Source organism: Martes martes (genome assembly GCF_963455335.1).
Source record: "Martes martes genome assembly, chromosome: 14".
NCBI classification, from domain to species: Eukaryota; Metazoa; Chordata; class Mammalia; order Carnivora; family Mustelidae; genus Martes; species Martes martes.
Genome location: NC_137902.1, coordinates 76,037,380 through 76,051,845, shown reverse-complemented (window position 1 = coordinate 76,051,845; position 14,466 = coordinate 76,037,380).

The window sequence follows — 14,466 nt, the reverse complement described above, 5'->3', positions numbered from 1 at the left end:
CTAAGTAATTTAAATAAAAGATAAATAAATTTTGCTAATCCATAATGATATATGGGACTGTAAAAAAAAAAAGGAGGAAAATATATACTAATAGGGGAAGGACTACAAAATATATTAAATACAAAAGCCAAGAGGTAGAACAGTGGTTTAATATGCTTTGTTATGTATCAATGGGGAGGAAATAAGACCCCATATTCATATTAACTTGAATAGAGAAGAAAATCTAGACAGATACAGAAGTCAAGAATAATGGTTCCATGGTTTCAAGGATGAGCAGGTGGAAATAGGCCTGAAGTAGGTACTGAAAATTATATTTTTCTCCTTTTATTATCAAACTGATATAAATGAGAGTTGGGCTTGCCTCAACCTAGCATGAACCATCCAAGACTTGCTCCCTTCAGTATGTTCTGTCAGCCCTTTACTCTTGTGACTACAACCGTGACCTTGGATCCAAATTCAGGACCACATGGGACCAACATTTTCTCCCTTCTCTTTGAGAGCCAGAGCATGGAATGCGTGACTTAAGTTCAGCAAACCTATACTCCACCTCTAGTTTGAACCTTGAGTGAGTGACAGACAGAAATCACTCACAGCCAGAGCAGCCCGTCCCATGAGAATCCCGCAGTGGGAGGGCACTGACCAAGGGGGGATGATGTTCCCAGCAGCGCCGAGAAGCTCCATCAACACAACCATCAACCTTTGTCCCTTTGGATTTTATAAAGTTAAAGTCCTCAGCCTTCCCTCTACATGTCTGAATTTCCCAGTGTTCTTCCCATAAATACCATTTCCTTTAAGGGTAACCACAGTTAGTTTATTTTGCTAGCTGATGTGAGAAACAAACACAAAAGAAAAAATTAAATTAAATTTCCTTACTGCCTACAGACCATTAACAACTCCTGGAAATAGGAACTAGGAACTCAGTTGCCTCGATGTTGACACTTTGGGCAAAAGGCAATTTTTTTTTTTTTTTTAGATTTTATTTATTTATTTGACAGACAGAGATCATAACTAGGCAGAGAGGAAGGCAGAGAGAGAGAGAGAAGCAGGCTCTCCACTGAGCAGAGAGCCCGATGCAGGGCTCGATCCCAGGACCCCGGGACCATGACCTGAGCCAAAGGCAGAGCCACTGAGCCACCCAGGCGCCCCAAGCAAAAGGCAATTTTAGCTTAACATTAGCCCACTCCCCTGCCCCTGCCAGGATCTTGTGAGTCTACTTTAAGCATATAGAAATTCCTTCGGAAGCTTCCGTTTTCTCTAGCCCCCAAGATATATGTTAGCAATCATCCTCCAAGCGTATGGCCCACTGATACACATCTGAAGGGTCTCATGACTATGGTTTTACCACGCAGTAGTAAATGACCCTTTCCTAACAATAGCTAGCACCTCAAGGTCCTGGAAACCTTGCTCTGAAATTCCTTAGAGAATTACGCTCTCCCTAAAACCCTCCCAAGTATATAATCACCCACTCCTCCTGACCCCGGTGCAACTCTTTCTGCCCACAGGTCTTGTCCCTATGCTTTAATAAAAGCTTTTTGCAGCAAAGATGTCTCAAGAATTCTTTCTTGGCTGTTGGCTCCAAACCCTAACATTTCTGCATCACTAGCCAAATTTAGTTATACGGCTACACTGAATTTCTTTTTCTACGCTCTTTACCATTCAACTGTGAGCCTTCAGAGGTCAAGAAGTTAGTCTTGTTTAACACTCATAAGGCCTAGCGCTGTGCTTACCATATAACAATAAGTGGTCATTGAGATAACTGATTAATTAAATGACTCAGATTAATATTTGTACAAGGGTTTTTTATTCATTGATAATTAAAAAGCCTCAAAATAACAAAGAGCTTCTGATGTCTAAGCTCTGGGTTTGTGCAAAGTTTTTATGTTAACTGACTTGCTCAAGTTCCCAAGCTCTAATCTAAGAACAGATTGAATAATTTAACATTATAAAAAGAGGTTATTATTAAGAAGGCATTCAATTATTTTTGCTTAAAATAAAACAGCAGGGAAGTTCTTCCTAAAAATATATTTAATACTAAAATGAGTGTGATATTTTCAGAAATCATTTCTTTTAAAATGATAAATTTTACATTTTAAATTATTCTCACTTTTAATGACTATTATTTTACACTCTGGTCACTCTTTCTCTTGCACTAAAGAGAGGATAGTCTCTATTAGATAATTTTTCCTTCAGTTAAACAGTGAGAAAATAAATTTTCTAGCAAGTAAGAATCCCTAAAAAAAAATGTTTACTTTACACATGACAACACAATAAAAAACCCATACTGGAATTTATATCCCAGAAACAACATTTTACTGTGTTAATACAAAATCCAGAATGTTACTGAAATAGATAAAAAAAAAAAAAGTTCTCACAACATTCAATTTCTTGAATAATATATTTTACACAGCACTAACCATCTTCAGCTAACATAACCCTGGGAAATGAAAACAAATGTGAAATTTATTTGATTAATGTATTAGAACATTGTAGAATCCCCTATTTTTCCTCTAGACAGAGACCGCTTTCCCTGTACTTCCTCTTCCTTGTTAACCCCAGGTGTTCCTATGTCGATAACACTGATGTGACAATTTGAGTAACTTCCCCATCAGGGCACTCCAAATGGTGACTCTTTTATATATGTGGTTTATAAAAATACGTCACTGATGAGCCCTGGGGTGTTATACGCAACTGATGAATTATTGCACACTACATCTGAAACTCATGATGTACTATATGTTGGCTAATTGAATTTAAATTAAAAAAAAATACAGTTGTCAAATATAATTCTTAACCATTAAATCTCTCCAGGTACCATGAAAAAGACAAGACTGTGTGAGCCACAGAGTTACTAGCTCAAGGATTACAGTGGCTTTGCAAAGGCTGCTCTGTCACTCTTGAAAAACCTTCAGGTACTAATGCACTCTTTGTTCTCTTTTTCTGGTTCTTCTGGGTGGATCTTCTAACTTCGTTTTCATCTAATTATATTCTCTATTCTTTTTCTTCTTTCCTTTCCTGCAACATTTCCCTCACCTGCATTTTGAACTTGCTACTGAACGTTTAAAATCAGAACATATGCATAATGCCCTTCTCATGGCTTCTCTCCCCTTCTTTTCCTTGCATTCAATGCAACATTTTCTCTTAACTTTCAGTTTTGTAGTTTGTTTGTTTCAGACAATAGTTCTGTTTTCTCTTAGCTCTATGTCTTTGTTTATCCTGGACTCTCTCTTTCATGCTAGAAATTTTCCTCCACTTTGTGCTGGTTCTCACAGTCTGTGTAAGGCATATTTCATAAAATCTAAGGTTGCATAAGAAAAAAATTCATTGCCAATTAAATTACACTAAATGTGTAATCCAGTATTTAAGAGAGAAATTAAAATCCTGGTTGGAAGTTGTATGTTTATACAGAGGCATTTCCAAATCTTGGACTTCTCTGTAAGGTGATCATGATACGAAGAGGTATCTTTTTCTTTAGAAGAAACAAAATAGCACTTATCTGATCATTTTTTCCCCCAAAGCATAGAGACTGATTTGTTTTTCCACTTCTATTTTTAAGAAGACACCTATGCAATTCACATTCACTTAAAAAATGAAGACAGAAATAAATTTGAAAAGAAGACACGGAAGCAATCCCCAAAATGTGATAACAATTCATTTAGTTATCATCACTCATGGGCAATTAACTAGTGAACGTTAATTTTTCAGACAAACTAGGCAAACCCATTTGATCATCCAGTTTATTTCAACTTCTTTGGAAAAAAAAAATCTAAAATATACCTCCTACCGAGAGACTACTGAATATAATTAAAATTTTCTTGGTCATCACGAAGAACATAATAGTGACATGAAACAGAAACATGTCTTTAAGGGCTACTAAGGTATGGAATGCCATTTACCCCTTTCCTCCATTTACATAAATGTCTATGCTTTTTGAGTTATGCTGATTTTTTAAAGTTTCTATATCTCCTCTTAAATCAGCTGTCACTTTTTGCTGCAGCCTGTGTGTCTGCTTCCTGAAAAAGGCCCCTAATTTGCTTCCTAATCTGCTGTGCACTGAAAAACCGCATTGCCAAGCTTCCATAATTGTGTCTAAAATAAGAGTAAGTAAACTCAGAGATGGCTAAGGCGCCTCTGTATCAGCAAACTGCATGGGTAAGACCAGTCTCAGGGCTTGCTACTTTGTTAGCCTCTTAGCTCCTTACTAAGGGCTTGCCAAAATACCGAACTGAGAATGGGTTTGCCTTATTAACTCGTGTTAATTCAGTTTCATGGATGCAGTTTCATGGATGTTTCCCAATATCGACAACTCTGCTAATGAGTCCAGTCTCTGAAAGAGAAAAGGGTTTTAATAATTTTTTGAAAAGATTTTATTTATTTATTTGACAGAGAGAGAGAGAGAGAGAGAGAGAGTGAGAGAGGGAACATAAGGAGGGGGAATGGAAAAGGGAGAAGCAGGCTTCCTGCTGAGCAGGGAGCCCGATGTGGGGCTCGATCCCAGGACCCTGAGATCACGACCTGAGCTGAAGACAGATGCTTAACAACTGAGCCACCCAGTTTTTAAACCAGGCTCCCAGATTTTAATAATTGTTATATGTGTCATCAATAAATAATTGTATTTATTTCAGGGAAGTGCTAAAAATGTCATTGTTCTTAATTGTTTGAAATGAAACACATAAACAATTTACAGCACTGTCTATGCGACTTCAAATCTGTTCTCCAATGTATCTATTCTAGAACTAGCAGGTTGAGACTAAAAATGCATGGAGAATTCAGTAGGTTCTGGCTAGCTGGAATCTGGGGGAATGTGTTGCTCTAGATCCAAATTTTCTCTAGAGTTGAGAATTCGGCCACTATAAAGAACTCAAAATTCGGAGTTGATTTTTCAGGAAATTGTTATAAAATGTGTCATATGCATCACTGTCTCCTAAAGTAATATACAAAATACGTTTGTTTGTTTTTATGTCAAGATGAACATTCCTAATATAAATTTTTGTATTTCCGCAGACTACTTCCCCCCATACTAACTGGATCTATTCTGATCTGCTTTTAAATATTACACAAGGAGAATTTCTTCAGCTTCATTGAGCTACTTTTAACCTGCTTTGGGTTTCAAAACCAGATAACTAAGATAGTTAGAATTCTGTATAAATTGAAAGTGGATTGAATCTGAATGAAGACCTGATACTTTGACTATAATTTTGTGCATGGACTTCATAACCTTTATTATAGTTAGTCATCGACCTTCTTTGTCCATTATCCGTTTTCTGTATCTAAAATAAATAAAGCTACTGGATTTAATACATGAACTCCAAATAGCTGAATTTTGATGTACAATAGGAAGTACTTTGTTTCTTCTCTTTATCTTATTTGTAGTTAATTTTGTAATTCCTTGAGTCAGATTTAAACCCAGTCTCTCGAGTTTCTAGTTCCCGTGGTAATTTCTGTTTGAATTGGACACTAGATGCTGTTAAGAATTTCACTGCAGTATTCTAGTCTAGCACAACAATGTGAGGAACTCAGTGGATTCATTCCTCAGTGATACAAGAGAAAATTATATATATACACATTGAAATTATACAGATATATACATACATGTTAAAATTACATATATAATACACATATGTGATACACACACACAGCAGTCTCTAGAAATGGTCCCATAGATAGCAAATGAAGAAACATTTACTCAAGAAGTTCTACTAACATTTGGTAGGAACAGTGAGAGTTTATTGTGTTTGAAGACCTATTCTCTTCCTCCTACCAATTCATCCCTGTCTGGTACAGCCAAGAACACAGGGTTGCCTCTCCAGCCAGAGTCCAGATGGGGAGCTAATTTACTGTCCCCGATACCTGTTGCTGAGACTAAGTTGTGGGCGAGTGCAGGTGAATAGTGAGGAACCTCTTCTTTCATCCATCCCTCCCCTCTTCTTTCCATCCATTCATACTTGGGCATGGAGCTGAGAAACTTGGGGCCCCAAACACCCTTCCTCTAGCAATGACTCCATGCCAGGAGAGGCAGGCATAGAAGTCTTAAGACAGAGGCACCTGGCTGGCTCAGTCGATACAGCATGCAACTCTTGATCTTGGTGTCATTGGGCCCAGGATTTACTTAAAAAAAAAAAAAAAAATCTTGAGACCCCTGCTTCTTTCCATTGAGCTTTTCACTCTCAAAGCAGTGATGCCATTCAGTGAAAAGTGCACTATTATCCTCAAACCTAGCTCTAGATTCAAGTCTCAGTTTTTTCCCCCCTCCATCCCCATGGCACAGAATAAGGGTGTTAAACAGGTAGCTCTTAATGTTTATCTCAAAGACTGACTTCTTTTGCAATAGAGCATGAAGAAGTTCAAGCCTAAGGCCCCCTTCAAAGCAGTGGAGCTTGTAGTAGAGGACAAAGAGGGGAAGCTTGGTGGACTCCTTGGCATGTACCATATACATAAAATGGGCAACTGTTAGGGTCCGTGATCAAAGGGATGAGACTGACACAAAGCAAAAGTCAAGCAAAGCTTTATTTCATGCCAAGCATCGAAAATCAAACCGACCAGTTGGGGCCGTCTCTTACAAAGAGGCGACGACAACCAGGATACCGACCCCGAGGGCACCGCTTCTGACTCCGCTACCCAAAGACTACCACGCTGCCAGTGTGGCCCCTCCCTGAGGCGTGGCCCCTCCACAATGAGGCGCCTCCCTGAGGCACAGCTCCCAGCGTCCGACGACTACCACTCTCAGCCTCACAGACTAACTTTTATAGAGGTGGGGTTGAGCCCGGCCCACACACAGGTGGCCAATGAGATTGCAATACACAGGGAAAACTGCACAGTCATGCTAGGTTGGCAATATGGGTGGCCAATTGAATTTCAATTTACCATAGTAAATATATGCATGCCCCACTGATTGGATGTCTCCATCCGGCCTGGCCCGCCCCTTTATCCAGGGTTTGCAAGTAAGTTCCTCTGGGAAGAGTGGGGTCAATATAAGTTTACAACCAAACTGCTCCCTCTGGCTAACCAGGCCCCTACACAACAAACTATAGACTGGTTGGTTCATCTATGAGAACGTGGAACAGAGACAGCAACGAAGAGCCTGACTGGGGTCCGGGCACAACCCACACATTAACCTCAGCAAACAGTCGTTTTAAGGGAGTCTGAAAATGATTGGTAGAGTCTTTTGAGGAATTTAGGTCCCAGGACAGGGTCGATAACCATAGAGCAAACAGCAGATGGTCAGAGGGAACCATACCAAAGCCATTGTCTTTCCAGGGTGACTGTGGGCATAACCAAGTCTGTGCCTCCCAAGAAACAACATTAGAGGCTTACTCTGTGAGAAGTAGAATAAATTCAAATAAGTAAGATGGTCAGTCACTAAATACACCGTAACAAATTTGGTGAGGGCTGGTGAGTGGGTGGGGGAGTTTGAAGGGAGAGTAATACCCAGAGTTGCTGCAATATATTACCTAAAATGTAGCTTATATAAAAACTCATGAAAAATGAGGGGCGCCTGGGTGGCTCAGTCATTAAGCGTCTGCCTTCAGCTCATATCATGATCCCAGGGTCCTGGGATAGAGCCCCGCTTCAGACTCCCTACTCAGCAGGAAGCCTGCTTCTCCTCTCCCCCTCCCCCTGCTTGTGTTCCCTCTTTCGCTGTGTCTCTTGCTGTCAAATAAATAAAGAAGATCTTTAAAAAATTATGAAAAGCGAATAAACAAATAAAACAAATTTTAAAAAGTAGAAAAGAATGTTCTTAAAAAAGAATCGGGTAATAGAAATCCTTATAATGTGGTCCCTGTCTAGAAGTTACTAACTGAAAATCCAATATAACCCATATGTAATCACTCATAGTCTTCACAATTTGCTTTGTAATTTTTATGGAAGTGTTATAACCACTGAAAATAATGCAAGCAAAAAAATTTTCCCCAACTATAGATCATTTCCGATCTTCTTTCCCTTCCTTAGCTACATATTTTCAACAGGTATGATCTTCTTTCTGCCTGATGGATCCCTTCTGGTGATAATTTATTTCAGATTTTCTGTCTTCATATGTCATTATACCATATTCATTGTCAAATATATATTTATTGGTACAGAATCCTAAGTTGACAGAGCTGTGGGTGTTTTTATGCTTTGCAGTCCTGGAAAGGGGTTGCTCCACTGTCTTCCGGCTTGCATTGTTTTCCTTGAGAAGTCTGCATCATTCCCGTCTTGGTACTTCCATAGGGGAAATGGTCTCCGACTCCTAATGTCCTTTAACGTTTTGTCTTTTTCTTTAGATTACTATAGTTTGAAGAGTATATGATTTGTTATGTCTTTGTTGGTGTTTATCTTGTTCTGTGTTCTCTGAGACTCCTGGATGGGTGGTTTAGTGTCCATCATTAATTTTAGAAAGTTTTCTGCCATTGTTACTTCAAATATTTTTTTTTCTGCTCTTCATTATTCCTTCTTCCTCGGCTCCAGTTTATAGAGAAATTACACATTTTAGTAGTCTTCCACAGTTCCGTGCTATTATGGTTGGGGGTTTGTCGCTATTGTTAGTGTGTTCATCCTTCCTTCTTCTCTTTACATTTCTGCTTGTGGGCAGTCTCTGTTGACCCACATTCAAGTTCACGTATTCTTTGGTCATGTGAAGTCAACCGATGAGCCAGACAAAGGTATTCATTTTTGTTACTGCCTTTATTTCTTATTCCTAAGATACCATTTTGATTCTTTCTTAGAACTTCCTTCTCTCTGCTTATATTACCCATCTGTCTCTGCATGTTGTCTCCCTGTTCAATCCGCTCTCTTAACATGCTATTCATGGTTATTTTAAATTCTCTGTGATAAGTCCAAAATGAGTGCCTGATTCTCATGTTTGCCATATCTCCTCATGGTGTGTGTTTTTTTTTTTCTTCTTGCCTTTTGTCAAGCTGTGTCACTCTGCTTTTTGAAAGCCAGACATGTATCAAATAACAAACGTGGTAAACTGTCCTCAGTGTGAGTATTATGTTACTCTGACTAGCAGTTGGCCCGGGTTTAATGTTTGCTCTAACTGTGACTATCTGAGGCTTTGTATTTCTCCAGAGTCTTGATTTCATCTGTATGCTTGACTTTGGGCTTATGGAAATACTTTTTCCCAAAGAAAGTCTACATCTTACTGTTCTTTCAACTGTAACTCATTATTATTATATGGGAGCCCTACTGGTGTGATGTTAGAATGGAGAAAGGAGGAGCACTCTATAAACTTTGAAAAATTCTCAGCCATTTAGTGGACCTGTTTTTGTGCTGCAGAATTCACAAAGGATTCTTCCCCTCTTTTAGACCTACAGCTTTTTCTCCTAGCCTCCTACTGCCCTTCCTGGCTGTGGCATTTCCAGTCTTTTTTTTTTTTTAAGATTTATTTATTTATTTATTTGATAGAGGGATATTGAGAGAGAGAGAGCGAGAGTGCACACAAATGAGACTGGGAGAAGCAGAGAGAGAGAGAGAGAAAGAAAATTCAGCAGACTCCACACTCAGCATGGAGCCCAACACAGGGCTAGATCTCACAATCCTGAGATCACACCCTGAGCCAAAACCTAGAGTCCCATGCTTAACCAACAGCAACATGAAGGCATCCCTCCAATCTATTTTCTTAAAGCCCTATCCCCTGTTGAAATGTGAGCAGGGAGGAATTGCTTTCTCCCAACTGAGAAAAGGTTTCAGAACTGAGCTCAGGCACAGTCCTTTCTCTCCTGCCTCCCATATGACACATCCTTTTAAGCATTGACTGGAAATGCTCTGGGTTTCTTTCATGGTGATGGCTCTTCTCTCAACCACTCAGAGCTGAGAGGGCATGTTCTCAGGTCTTTAATGTGAAGAATGTGTGAGGGCCACCTAAGAGCTCACTCACTGTGGCTCTCACTGAAGCCTACACAGTCTCCAACAATTAATCGAAATGGCCATGTGTTTGGTCCTCCCTGATTATGACTTCCAATGACTCTGATCCAAACAGCCAGATCTGGGCTTCTGTATCTGGATGTGTCAGGAGCATCAGTCTGCCCATGAGTTCAGTTACCTGATGAGTCCTAGAAAGGTTGCCAATTTGCATTTGCCCAACTTTTTCTTGTTGTAAGGATGAGAATAACAACTTCCTAGCTTTTTACATATTGGAGCTAAAGCAAGAATACTAGATTTATTTTTAGTTTTAAAAGTTTTGATCCATCTGGAATTTACTTGGATGTAAAAAAAAAAAATGAAGTGGGGGAATCTTATTTAATTTTTATTGACCTGAGCTACTCAGTCTTTTAAATCATTTATTAAATTGTCCACTTTTATTATCAGCTATTAATTGTCACCTTTATTATATTCAGAATTGCTGTTTGAACTTAATCAAATAATTCTAGTATTAGGAATCATGAACTCTATCACTTATTTTATTACTACAATGTCTGATTTTGAAAACAATTATAATAGAATCATGATCATGGAAAATTATAAATCTGATGGACTAATTCAGTGATGTCATGAAATTATCTTAATTCATAAAACAGTGGTTATTAAATGTTTAATGAAATGATAAGCAGTTAATAATTAATAGAAGACACTCATTTAATTCAACAGACAAATAATACAGAATTTTGAGAAATTTGGCAATTTTAGGTCTTCCTGACTAACTTCAAATTAGTCTTAATTTAGTATTTGTGGTGACTGACATGAACAATCTTGGCATAATTTTCATCAAAAAGTCTGAGTATGTTTTCAAACTGTTCTTGGTTTTTAGTTCACCCATTTGTTAAGTAAGCAGCCTAAAAAAGTTCAAGTCTGTTGGAGGCTAGTCTAGAAAGTTATTCCTCTCAACACCCAAATCCAGAGTTTATATTTAAGCTAAGACAGACCCATTTAATCTGACACAATTACAGGCTAAACAAAGCCTCCCTTCTTAAAGAGAGTTAGTTTCTACTTGATTTTATTTAGTATCCTTACATTTCTTGGGTGAAAACAGAGAAAATAATCAGGCATTATGCTGTGAACCATCTGAATAATGGAGTTAGCTTTGAAGATTTAGGTACTATGGAAAATATTCTAGATTTTATGTGACATTAAAATGTTGAGAAGCAATCACACTCATAATTCTGCTTAAGTTTTGTATTGTCAGTATTTCTATTTATAATTATATCATTCATGAGAAAGAAGACTCACTTTCAACAGTTTCACTTTTACTACCATGTTCACATTATTTTCCTTACTATGGACCTCATTGTATTGTACAGGAGACAGTGATAGCAGCAATTTCTCAGAACAATACAAAATTAAACAAACCAAATTCTCCTACTATCCTCATTTTTCTCTCAATGGCTTTTTTTTTTTTTCTACTCACATCTAAACTTCCTCAGAGTGGTGTATGTTTTGGGGCACCTGGATAGCCCAGTCAGTTAAGTGTCTGACTCTTGATTTTGGTTCAGGTCATAATCTCAGTGTTGTGGGATCGAGCCACAGTTGGGCTCCATGCTCAGCAAACAGTCTGCTTGGGATTCTCTCTCTGCCCCTCATCCCATTCAGTCCCTCTCCTTCTCTAAAATAAGTAAATAAAATCTTAAAAAAAAAAAAAAAAAAAGAGCGATGTGTATTTCCCCTCAATCAACTGTAAGTCACAGATACTGAGGTTTCAGATGATGTTCAAGCCACCAAAATGAGTGGTGACCTATCAGCATCCATCTTCCTTCATCTCTCTATACCGTCCGTTTTGACCAAGGTCTCCTTATCTCTTAAGCTCTCCTCCCTTGACATTCTCATTGCCTGTAATTCCAGTCTTATTTCAGTTCCCTTTCCCCACTTCCTTGTTTCCATGGCCTCATCAGCCTCCCCCCAACTGAACATTAAAAGCTAGTAGCTGTTCTGGATCGTGATTTGCACTGTCTCCATCTCACATGTGTGACTCCGCCTCACCCCTGAGGGCTCACTTACAAGCACTTCCTCAAGGGAGAGTTCCCTGGTCCTTCTGGTTATAGTTCATTTATTTTTCCTCATAAATGGTTTCATTTGCCCAAATGTAGTTAATTTGTTTAATTAGTCTGTCCTGCTTCTTTGGTTGCATGATTCATAAGACCAGGAATATATGGAATCTTTCTGACCTGCCACAGAAACTTACCCAGTTGTTGTTATTTATTCAATAAATCGATGTGGAGTCTTATACAAATCCATAATTATGTTAGGATCCATATGTTAGGGTCCATAATTTGTTAGGATCCATAATTCAATATTCTTGCTCAATACTTGGTTGGATTTCTTTTCCTGCTGACGTCTCAATATACATTCTATTGTCTTGCTGAATGTTATTAATAGACTTTTAAATATTAAAAATCTCAAAATAAATTTAGCTCATACTTTTCCCTTTAAGAAATGCAAAAGTGAACAGAATATGTTGTAAGTTTAACCCCAAGTATCTGAATCTCTAGAAGACTTTTTAGGCTTCTTCCATAAGAAGACCTATAGAAAGTGAAGATATTGTCCAACTGAACATTTTTCTATTTAAGCCCTTATGACATTGTATTTCGCTATTCTTATGTCTAGTTCACTCCATTTAACCTTTAAGTGTTTGGAAATAATGGAAAACTTAAGATGTTTAAGATAAAACAAAATGATTTGGAAATAATGGAAAACTTAAGATGTTTAAGATAAAACAAAATGAAACCTATTGAAAGTACACTTGATTTTAATCTCTTATTGGAGTTAAGAAAAAATGTTTTAATAAAAAGGAAAACAAATTTGCTTAGGTATTTATCATTAACTGATTTTTAAAGGGAACTTAAATTCATCTTTGAAGAATTTTTTCCTGGAAAGAAGAATTCACAAATTTCTCACAAAGACATTTTTAAAAAGAACTTAAGGACTAAAATGAATATTATTTCCACAACATACCAAAGTGTTACTCATATTAGTGAATTTAATATTAGTTCTGTCCAAAGCAGAGATAATAATATTATGCAGGAAAATGATTAATGCAGTTGTGCTGAGGAAAGTGATAGTGGGTAGTGGGCCGGTCTCATATACTTATCCACATTAAGTTGAACAAATGTATAGCTTATCCATCTGACCCCTCTCTCACTGTCTGTATAGCTTTCATCCTCAGCACATTACACCTTATCCATAACATATCATAAACACTCCAGATATGGTCATGATGGTCTTCATGCTTCCACTCCCAAATTTCTAATTCAGATATGGTACAGATATGGTCATGATGGTCTTCATGCTTCCACTCCCAAATTTCTAATTCCCAGTGAGATTACCATGAGATGTCATAACTTTTCACTTTATTGGATGTTCTGGAACAAACTCCTCTGGAAATAGTGCTGAAAATGCTCTGAATCTTGGCCACTGTGCCAGTATTGTCCCCTCTCCAAAGTCCTGTCAGTACCTCCACCTTGCATCCTTCTTGCCCTTTGCTGCTCAGTGACCCCCATGTCACACCCATGGGCTGCTGGCATGTGGGAAGAGACACTGACCATGACTCAAGTAAGCACACTGAGAGGCAGATGTCTTTTTAATGTTAAAAAACTGCAAAGATCTCAAATCTGAGCAAAATTCTCATCACTTACAACTGCACTCAACACATTTAGATGAAATTCTTCATCTAAGAATTTCCTGCCCTTATATTTCTTAATCACTCAGAGCTTTAGTGTTCTCATCCACAAAATGGAATTGATAATACTAACATTATTTCTAAGAGATATGACTGTGGTTATTTTACCTTGAGAAAAGAGAAAGGGAAATCACATAAGGAAATATTTTGGTTTAGAACACATTATTCTAAGTAAATGAAGTATACATAACTTTGAGTGGGGCAATATCACCAGGATTTGGTGGCAGCCATGTTTTCAAAGGACATTTATTTTCCCTGAATAAAATAAGGCATTTTATAAAATCAACAAGTCAGGAAACAATGGGTGTTGGAGAGGATGCAGAGAAAGGGGTTCCCCTCTTACACTGTTGGTGGGAATGCAAGCTGGTGCAGCCACTCTGGAAAATAGTATGGAGGTTCCTCAAAAAGTTAAACATAAAGCTACCCTACGACCCAGCAATTACACTACTAGGTATTTACCCAAAGGATACAAACATAGTGATTCGAAGGGGCACATGTACCCCAATGTTTATAGCAGCAATGTCCACAATAGCCAAAATGTGGGAAGAGCCCAGATGTCCATTGGCAGATGAATGAATAAAGATGATACTATATATATATATATATATACACACATATATATATATACACACAGACACACACACACACAATGGAACAGTACTCAGCCATCAAGAAAAGAAATCTTGCTATTTACAATGACAGGGATGGAACTAGAGAGTATTATGCAAAGCAAAATAAGTCAATCAGAGAAAGACAAACATCAAAAGATTTCACTGATATATGGAATTTCAGAAACAAAACAGATGAACATAGGGGAAGGGAAGGAAAAATAAAATAAGATGAAATCAGAGAGGGAAACAAACCATAAGAGACTTTTT